The sequence below is a fragment of the Marmota marmota genome, unplaced genomic scaffold, assembly GCF_001458135.2.
Source record: "Marmota marmota marmota unplaced genomic scaffold, marMar, whole genome shotgun sequence".
Lineage (NCBI taxonomy): Eukaryota > Metazoa > Chordata > Mammalia > Rodentia > Sciuridae > Marmota > Marmota marmota.
This window is the reverse complement of record NW_025999853.1, coordinates 17,399,331-17,409,453: the sequence shown is the minus strand read 5'-3', so window position 1 is coordinate 17,409,453 and position 10,123 is coordinate 17,399,331. Positions and strand designations below refer to the sequence as shown.

The window sequence follows — 10,123 nt, the reverse complement described above, 5'->3', positions numbered from 1 at the left end:
TTTTTTTTTTTTTTTTTTTTTTTTTTTTTTTTTTTTTTTTTTGCCTTAGGTGCCTTTATTAGAACTTCACCACCGAGATGTAGCTTCTTGAAGTCATAAAAATGGCCTACAGAGGGTGCTAGTTCACTTCAAAAGACTGAAATGAGGGAAGAGTTTTCTTTCAGGCCTGGGAAGAGTTTATAAAGCAAGTAGAGAAAGGGCCCAGTAAAAACAGAACATTAAAGCAAAGAAGAAGAAGAAGAAGAAGAAGGAGGAGGAGGAGGAGGAGGAGGAGGAGGAGGAGGAGGAGGAGGAGGAGGAGGAAGAGGAAGAGGAAGAGGAAGAAAGTGATCTATGAAAATACCAGGGGTATTTGAAGACCTCCCTGAGGAAAAGAATTCATCACTCTTCAAATGTGAAGAGAACCTTGCTGGAAGCAGCTATAATTCCAAAGCAGGGAAAGTTGACAGGTCCCTGCTACATTCCACCCAGGCTTGAGGCTAGGCCTTGGGGACTTCAAGACCAAGTGTGAGATGCCTGGAAGATTGTCCATGGAGGGTGTCCTCACAGACCCCTAACTGAGCACATCATTCCTGAAATTGACTCTCGCTTTCAGCGTTTAACAAGAGGTAGTGCACACCGAGGTGGGCCAAGGCAGATTATTGTTGAGAGTTTTTGAAATATGTAGTTTGTCACAGCAGGGACAAGGATGTTGGCAGTTGGGAGGAGCCTCTTCAACATCTGGATCTGTCAAGAAATCCTGCTGAGAGGGAACAGAACCGCTCTCATGAAAGCTTTTGAGTGTGCAACAGTCGGGGCAGCTCTGAGCGTCTGTCCAGAGCTAAGGTCCAGGCTGGGGCTCATGACCCGAGTACTGCAGCCATCACACTGCAGTGATGAGATTCACACTTTTCAAAGACAAGTTTTACTGTAAGTGCTGTGACACTTCTTACCATTATGTACGGTATTTGCACTTATCTCTTCATGCTTTGGTCAGTTCAAGGTGGCCCAGTCACTTTACTGTGACATTTCATAGCTAAACTTTAAACAAAAATCAATAAAGGGCAAGGAATGGGTTTGTGAAAACAATCAGACACCTCCCTCAACTTAATGGAAAAGTTAGTCAAATCAGTTTGGCACTGGCCTCCTGAGCCGGTGGAGCCGAAGGACACTGGAAAACCTCAGCAGCGTCCTCAGAAACAGTTTCCTCCTGACCTCCAGCCCTTCTGTCTCCTCGTCTTCTCTCTGAAGGCTGACCATAGAAGCTAAGAGCTCCTCTTCCCCAAGCAGATCTCAGAAACTAGAGCCCTTCCCAAAGCCAGCAGAAAGACCTAGAAAGGATCCTCTAGCCTCCTCCCCTTTCTGTGTAGGGGCTGGCTGGCAATAAATCCTCAGCCCCACCTTGCGTGATGGTGGGATAAGATCCTCTTCCAGAACAGGCCCTGCCCCACAGCCAGGAGAAAGGAATGGCCTGCAAAGGGACCCAGAGGCACCAAACAGGGGGTCCTGCTGAGTATCTCCCAACCCCCAACTAGTCTCTTGCCTGGAGGTCAGATCCCTTTTGTCTAATCACATTTCTACCCAGCCATCCATTCTTCATTGAAGAACAAAACAGACAGTTATCTCTGGATCTTTAGGCCTTCATTTCTGAAGGTTCCTGTGTCACCAAAAAAAAAAAAAAAAAACACCTCAAATTAAATGAAGCTGTTATGTCTTTCTTTTGTTATAGGGTGTCAGCCATGACCCGGTCACCATGGGAAGGGAAGGCATCGCATCTCCCGCCTCTACACTCATAACCGCTATTTGGGGAGTACTGTGACTCTGCCAGGGTCAGAGTTAACGAAAGTCCACAGGCCAGGCAGGTAATAGAAATGAGCAAAGCAGGCCAGTTATGGGGACTGTTGCCCTATGGGGAGATGGAAACAATGTTTCTAGGTCCTGTTTTTCTTTTTTCTTTTTTTTTTTTGGTACCAGAGATTGAACTCAGGGGCACTCAACCATTAAGCCACATCCCCAGCCCTATTTTGTATTTTATTTAGAGACAGGGTCTCATTGAGTTGCTTAGTGCCTCGCTTTTGCTGAGGCTGGCCTTAAACTTGGAATACTCCTGTCTCATCAGCCTCCCCAGCCTTTGAGATTATAGGCATGCACCACAGTGCTTGGCAGGGGCCTTGTTTTTCAAGAAAAGCCAAAAGATTTCTGTGATGGCTTCTATCCTCATTCTTTTAAAAAATAGTAATAACTAATTAAAATAAGTATTTTCAATATCGTTTGGATTGTATAAAAGAAATTTGGGGCTGAATCTGGTCCAGAAACTGTTTGGCAATGTCTGGGAATGGAATCAAGATAAGGCTCAAGATAGCTGGTAGGTGACAAGTGTGTTTCCCAGACCCCGGCTTTTCTTGCCTATATCATTCTTAGATGCTCACACATACTGCTAAGCATCTATCCCTGGAATCCTTTCAACACTTGCAAACATAGTAAATCCTTTTTTTGAAAAATTGCAGTATGCTGATTAATCTTAGGTTTGAGGCGGCCATACAAACATGTTTCTGAAGGAAGCTAGACTTGGGGCTGGGGGTCCTCCAAAGAAATTCTCCCTCACTGCCTATAAAAAGTTCCAGAAGGAATAAGAGGAGACTTTCTCCAAAAGGATTATTGCAAGGGAGAGAGAGGAGCCATTATAACAAGTGAAACCATTCACCATAGAGTCTGCTAGCATCCCAAGAGAGTCAAGCAAGTACAATGACACACACACACACACACACACACACACACCTATCTCAGCAACTTGGTGGGCTGATGCAGTAGGATTCCAAGTTCAAGTTCAGCCTTGACAACTCAGACTATCTCACAAAAACATATTTTTAAACGGCTGGGGATGTATCTCAGTGGTATAGCACTTGCCTGGTATACCCAAGGCCCTGGATTCAATCTTCAGCACTGAAGGGGAAGGAGAAGGAGAGGAAGAAGGAAAAAAAAAAAAGAAATTTAAATGAATCAAATAAGATTTTGCTTTCAGAGAGAGGAATAAACAAGAACTGGGTGAATGTTCTATGGGAGGTCAGCCTATTTGGGGAGGGCTACTTAGAAGGGGCTTTATGCTAGCTTAGTGTGGGCTCAAGTTCAGGGATCTGGGGGTAGGAGAAAAGATTATTAAAGTGGTTAACAGGTATTTTGTTCTGATCAGTCAGTAGGGATAAATAATCATTTAGGAGATCAAGAATGGGAATTTGGCGAGACTATGTTTGGCTTGGTAAACAAGGGGTATTATCTAAGTCCCACAGGGATGGGAATTTCCTTGCAGTGAATCATATTCTAGAACATGAAGGGTGAGGGGCTTTTTTAAACTTTCAGATAAAATTCCACATTGTCAGAATATAAGGATAAGGCCCTATGAGTGGGAATATACTTACTGCTGACCTCAGCTATATGATACCAAGATGGACGTGTCCCCTCTTGTCCCACTGGAAAGCAGGAAGGACCTGTGCGTGTGGGGAGGGACCAGCTTGTGTGCTGCTAAGGGCTGCTCTGCTCTGGGCAGTAGGAGGTGGAGATGGTTTGCTGAAGGCAGCAACTATGAGGAGTGACCTCAACTCCACCAACATCAAGGGACCAGGTTCAGAGCTGGCAGGTCAAAGTGTGGCAGTCTCTGGTCCTTAAAGACCCTGGAAATTGCCTAACATGGGTGAAGCCCTGGGTTCAATACCCAACACTACAAGAAAGAGAGGGGTCGGCGGGGGGCAGGGGGTTGGGGGGAGACAGACACCTCAGCTTGGGTGTGGTCCTATAATCCCGGTTACTAGGGAGGCTCAGGCAGGTGGAACACTGCCAGCCTCAACAATTTGTTAGTAAGACCCTGTCTCAAAATAAAAAGAAAACCAACAGCCTGGGGATATCGCTCAGTGTTTGTGCCCTGGGTTCATTCTCAGTGCAGAAAAAAAAAAAAGAAAGAAAAGAAAAGAAAGATACAGAAGTTCCCTCTGATTTCACTCAAGCCAAAAAGTCTCAGGAACTTGGAAGGCTGAAGTAGGAGGATTGCAAATTCAAGGCCAACCTTGGCAATTTAGTGAAGCCCTGCCTCAAAATAAGAAGGACTAGGGATATAGCTAAGTGTTAGAGTGCCCCTCATTCAATCCCCAGTACCAAAAACAAACAACAAGAACAAAACAAAAAAAAAAAAACCAACTCAGAAAAGTCCCAGGAATCAGCTGATGGGAGCTAGTGAAAAACAACTTTTTTTAAAATTACAATCTTGTGCTATTACTCACCTCTCATGTTTGTGAACTGGGAGATAATATTTGTTACATACATTTATAGAAATGGTGAGATATTTTATGCATGGATGTTGGATACCAGGGAATTTCTCTCTCTGTTTTTTTTTCCTACCAGGGATTGAACCCAGGAGCACTCAACCACTGAGCCATATCCCCAGCCCCTTTTTATATTTTATTTAGAGACAAAGTCTTGTTTTGAATTGCTTAGGGTCTTGCTAAGTTGCTGAGCCTGGCTTATGAACACACAATCCTCCTGCCTCAGCCTCCGGAGCTGCTGGGATTAATGGCATGCTCCACCACAGCTGGTCAGGGAATTCTCTTCAGTTACCTTTCCATGCCATCAGTTTCCCCTTTTTGTGGAACTTGATCTTATTCCTATCATTTCAACTCAGAATTTGTTGTCCTCGTCTTTCAGTCTAAACCATTGAGGGCTCTCTTTGAAGAGACATGAAAAGTGTCATGCCAAACACCTGACCCATGTAATATTGAAAGTTTAAAATGACAAGCATAATAACAAATGTACTCTTCACTGGACTGAGCACCTCAGGAGATCTTCCTTAACAGGAAAATCACTTTTGAGTTTAAATTGCCATCCTTCTAGTAACTTAGCTAATGTCTACTGTCTGCCTGGTAACAGAGAACTGTCTATTAAAAAGTAAATATATCCTCGACTTGAGTCATTTATTTAATGTCCAGTGCAGCACCGGCTCATAAAATAGAATATGAAGCATATATCATTTTAAACAGTGTATTAGTCACATTAAAAATAAATAGAAAAAAAACAGATGAAATTAATCTAATAATGCATTTTATTTAACCCAGCACTTTAAAAGTACCATGATTTCAGCATGTAAAAATATAAAAATCATTGAGATATTTTATATTCTTTTTTGTTCGTGCAAATTCTTATAACTCGTGTTTATATTTATACTTATAGCACATCTTAATTTGGGCTTGTTACTAAAAGGAATCAGGATGTGCAACTTCAAAAGATGCCACTGTGAGCTGGGTACAATGACACATGCCTGTAATCCCAGCAATTTGGAAGGCTGAGGCAGGAGATGACAAGTTTGAGGGCAGCCTCAGCAAATCAACAAGGCCCTAAGGAACTTAGCAAGACCCTGTCTCAAAATGAAAAATAAAAATGGATGGGGATGTAGCTCAATGGTAAAGCACTTGGGTTCAATACTCAGTACTTAAAAAAAAAAAAAACAGTTTGGCATGAGAATCACTTTGAGCAGAAGGCAATAGAGAATCAACAGATGAATGAAGATTTCTCTGCTCTCCCCTTATCGACCTAAACTTGCATAACTTCCTCTCTGTGAAGGTCCTGTCCTCCACCCCCTCCCCATGCCCAGAAGGGGAGAATGAGTCTTATCACAGGACCTGTGGAGTCCACACTGAGATAAGTTTGAACAAAGAGACCTTACTAAAATTATCCTTATCTTCCATCAGTTCCTCATGTATTTCCTAGTCACTTCTCAAGTTATCATCCCTTGAAACCCAAGCCCTCTTTTCCTGGTTAAAATGGCATCTAAGTCCCCAAAACTAACTACCTCTTTACTTTTTATGAACTCTCATACAAGTAAATATTAATAAAATTGTGTGCCTTTTCTCCTATTAATGTCTTTTGCTAGCTTAACTTGCAGGGCCATGCCTACTGAACTAAGAAGGTAGAGAAAAGTTTTCCCCAACATTGTCTTTCAAATGGCCAATAGGCATATAAGACTAGTTAGTCGCTGCACATTAGACAATGCAGATCTAAAAGAATGATGTGTAGTATAAATCTTTTTTTTTTGGCAGCAGGGATCACTTGATTCCTGAGCCACATCCCCAGCCCTATTTTTATGTAGAGATAGGGACTCACTGAGTTGCTTAGTGCCTCATTCTTGCTGAGGCTGGCTTTGAACTAAAGATTCTCTGGTTTCAGCCTCCCCAGTCACTGGGATTACAGGCGTGCACCACTGCACTGGTTTATAAATCATTTTTAATCTACACTTTCTTCTATAAAATCCATTTTGGTCAGTACTTCATTAGGTTGAAGAAACTCAACATAAACAGTGTTACATTTCAGCAACTATTAGCAATTAATAACCCAATTAACACCATGCCAGACATGGTGGCACATGCCTGTAATCCCAGCAGCTCAAGAGGCTGAGACAGGAGGATCACGAGTTCAAAGCCAGCCTCAGCAAAAGCGAGGCACTAAGCAACTCAATGAGACCCTGTCTCTAAATAAAATACAAAATAGGTCTGGGGATGTGGCTCAGTAGTGCAGTGCCCCTGAGTTCAATCCCTGGTATCTGCCCCACCCCTACAAATCTAATTGAAGGCATAAGTTTAGACTCTTATTATTTGTCCAAAAAAATATAAAGATGTGCTGTTTATCCCTTTGTATTTTTGGTTTTATTTAAAATTTATGACTAGTATAAGATTAAATGCAGGTGTGAAATCACATCACTGTTATTTAATTTTTCCACATTGTTTCTGACACATCACTTTTATTTTGTTCCACAATATACAGACATAAAAGATAAATTGCAGGGCTGGGTATAGCTCAGTAGTAGAGACTTGTCTAGCATGCACAAGGCCCTGGATTTGATCCCCAGTACTGGGGGAAAAAAATGAATTGCAGTTATTTCTTCCTGCTTTCCTTTCATGCTATGCTCTGGTACAAGTCTTGTCTACATCTCATGAAGACTCAGGCTATAACAGTTAAATGGAAATAATATCTCTTCAATATTTACCCTAGAAGGATTTTTTTTCATTGTATGCTTCCTAGCAAAGGAGAGGATGAAAATTCACCATTTCTAGAAGCAGTAGACTTAATGGTGATAGCAATTAAACATTTGATAGATAGATGACTCTGAGAGTAATCAAGTGAATAAACATGGCCATGATAGAGGATGTATCAAATAATCAGGTGTCTGGTGTTTGAATCAATGCCTGGTTCTAGGAAGGCTCTGAGTGTTGTCCACATTCCTTGTCCAGTCTCCCAGGAGTTCTCCATGATGACTGTTCTCTAGAAAACTGCACAAAAATAAATCTGCAAAGTTATGGATGTTTGGGGCTGCTTAACAACTTCCCAGAAGGACTAGAGGTCTGATAAGGTGGAACTCTGCTCAGCTCATGTGCTACCACGCCACACACACAACCCTAAATAAGCCTCTGTCCAGTTTAGCTCAAATATTTACCGAAAAGACTGGTCAAGAAAGCTACTAGTGACCACAGAAACTGAAAGTCAACAACACTGTGGTGCTTCCAGCCTTTTTTTCTATTCTGACGTCTCAGGGGGGTTAACTTACAGTCCCTAGACCCCCTACTCAGAGCATAACTTTAGAAGTCCGTGCGCCTCTGGAAATTGCATGCCTCTCTTCTTTTTCTCATTGTTTTTGCAAAGATGTCTCAGTGGATTCTTGCAAAATTAAGAACCAATGTGCAAAGCAGACATGCACCCTGGAAACCGAGAAGCAACACTGTCATAATCAGTTAACAGAGAAGAACCAATGAATGCCTGAGGGCCAGGGACCCTGCTGAGCTACTCTGCATCAAGAGAGCACTCAATCCTGGCCTGGTACATCATACATCAGCAGTGGGGAAGCTTTTGGAGTGGGGGCTTCTGTCCACTCCCTGTAACTATAAACCTCACTAGACTTATAGAATTTTTTTAGCTGTAGAGAAAGATTGTGTAGGAGTAATATATCAAATGGTTGTGTCTGGGTCTTCTCTGCCTTACTGATATAGAGAGTGACTGAAGTTAAGAGCTTATCTTTAGATGTAAAAAGTAAAGGTAGAGCTTGACCATGTTGTGTGCCCATGGACACAACTGCACTTGAGGGATGGCTGAGGATGGTCCTCTCTAATGAGTGGTTTCAGCTGGGTGTGGTAGTGCATGCCTGTAATCCCAGCAGCTGGGGAAGCTGAGGCAGGAGGATCTCAAGTTCAAAGCCAGCCTCAGCAACAGAGTAAGGCCTTAAGCAACTTATTGAGACCCTGTCCCAAAATAAAATATAAAAAGGGCTGGGGATGTGGCTCACTGGTTAAATGGCCCTGGGTTCAATCCCTGGTACGAATGAAGGGAAGAAAGAAAGAAAAAAATGAATGAATAAATGAATGAGTGAGTGAAAGGAAGGAAGGAGAGAGAGAGGGAAGGAAGGAATAAAGAAAGGAGGGAAGGCAGGAAAGAAGAGGAAGGGGGAGGGAGGGAGGGAGGGAAAGAGTTTCTGTTTTTAGTAATTTGGGGGCAGAGCAGAGCATTTTGAAATCTATCAGGTGATGTCACTAGTCCAGGGACAGTGCTCTGAGTAGCATCATCCTAAATAAAGGATAAATGGAGATCTAGGGTATGTTCATGTGGAGACACCTTACTGTTGGAAATATTTTATTTCTTTCCAAACTATGATTTTAATATAAAATTCCTACTAAAATCCCAGGAACATATGGGAGAAGGGGATATTTGCTCAATTTACATGAAAAAAATAGGTTAACTTTTAGAAAAAAGAACAAAGTGGCGGAGGATGGAATTCTGCTATCCTATACCAGGACATGTTAGATAAAGTTTATTAGAGGCCATTGGTTTGTACTGAGCTCCTGCACTTGGCTCAGCAGACCAAACCAAGGTGGTTGCTCACACTCAAGTTCCACACCATAGGATCACAACCAAGTTGTTTATCTGACCTGAAAAATCAGGAGGGTGGGGGGACTGGGGAGGGATGGCCAGAACCCCAAACAAGTCGGTTTTAAACAGCTGACAAGATTAGGAAGTCTCCTCTGCTTTAACCTTTATAAGGAAAATAACTTTGGAATGACCAATTCACTTTTTGTTCTGTTTTCTGTTTTCCTCAGCCCTTTTCCGTGCATCAAGCCAAGTTCCTCTGCTCACGGAACACTCCTTTGATTCTATGGAACAAGGTGTTGGAACCACAAATAAAAGCCAGTTAAGACTGTGGCTGAAGCTCAGTCCTTGTCCCTGATGCCAATCCAATAACAAGGACATGGTTTTGAGAAAAGGGAAAAAGAAGATTCATTGCTTTGTTAGCAAAAGAGAATCACAGGAGACTCACTGTCCCAAAGCCTGTGATTCTGCCCATCCACAAGAACAGGGGGCTTTTATAGAGGTGATTCAGAGAAAATGAGATTAGGAAGAGATCAGAAAGGAGAAGATCAGAGAGGAGAAGGTCAGGGAAAAGAAGATTGGGAAAAAGAAAAAAAAACATGTAAGTTTCAAAGCCACAAGGGATATAGTCAAAGCAGCCAGTGAACCCCTGTTGCTGAGAGCCATTGCAAAGTAGGAATGACGCATGGCATGACCCAGGTCATTTGCAGTGACATTGCATGTAAGGTGACCTTGCTCAAGGACCAGGGCGGATCCAGGTTTAGGGTGTATCTTGCTGGGATTAGGGAGTATCCCGCTCCTTGGGTTTAGGGCGGTTCCAGGTTTAAGGTGTACCCTGCTGGGAATAGGAAGTATCCTGCTGCCTCAGGCACGCCCGCTCCTTGAGTTCCCATTGAGTTCTCGCAGGATTCAGAGAGTATTTTGGGATGCAGAGCCCAGTGGAAGTGGGGATTTTGCCCAGAACGTGGATTTGCCCAGAACGTGTGTGTAAAGTGCCGGTGACAGTTCGAGAATAAAGAGTTGCTGTTTGAATCTACAAGGTGTGTGGTGGCTCGTGATTTTGTGCCCAGCCAGACTGTGGCATTTTACAACTTTTTACTTTACCACACAGAGATTATCTCATCTAGAAACATTTCTCTTTTTTTTTAACCTTTATATTAAAATATATTTCCACATCTTGAATCTTTTTATCTCTTTTGTAGCCGTTAACCCTTTTTATAAATTCACATTTTGAAACAATTCTTATAAAATT

General features: G+C 42.5%; 1 long non-coding RNA gene across 2 annotated transcripts in view; it reads left to right on the top strand.

Annotated features, from left to right (window-relative positions):
• LOC107140013 overlaps positions 1-9,204 on the top strand; it is a 39,788-nt gene extending 30,584 nt beyond the window's left edge. For both annotated transcript variants that reach the window (XR_001503234.2, XR_007347926.1), the window contains exon 3: positions 9,102-9,204. This is a non-coding gene — a long non-coding RNA (uncharacterized LOC107140013). The remainder of the gene's footprint in view (positions 1-9,101) is intronic.
• Positions 9,205-10,123: the final 919 nt, after the last annotated feature.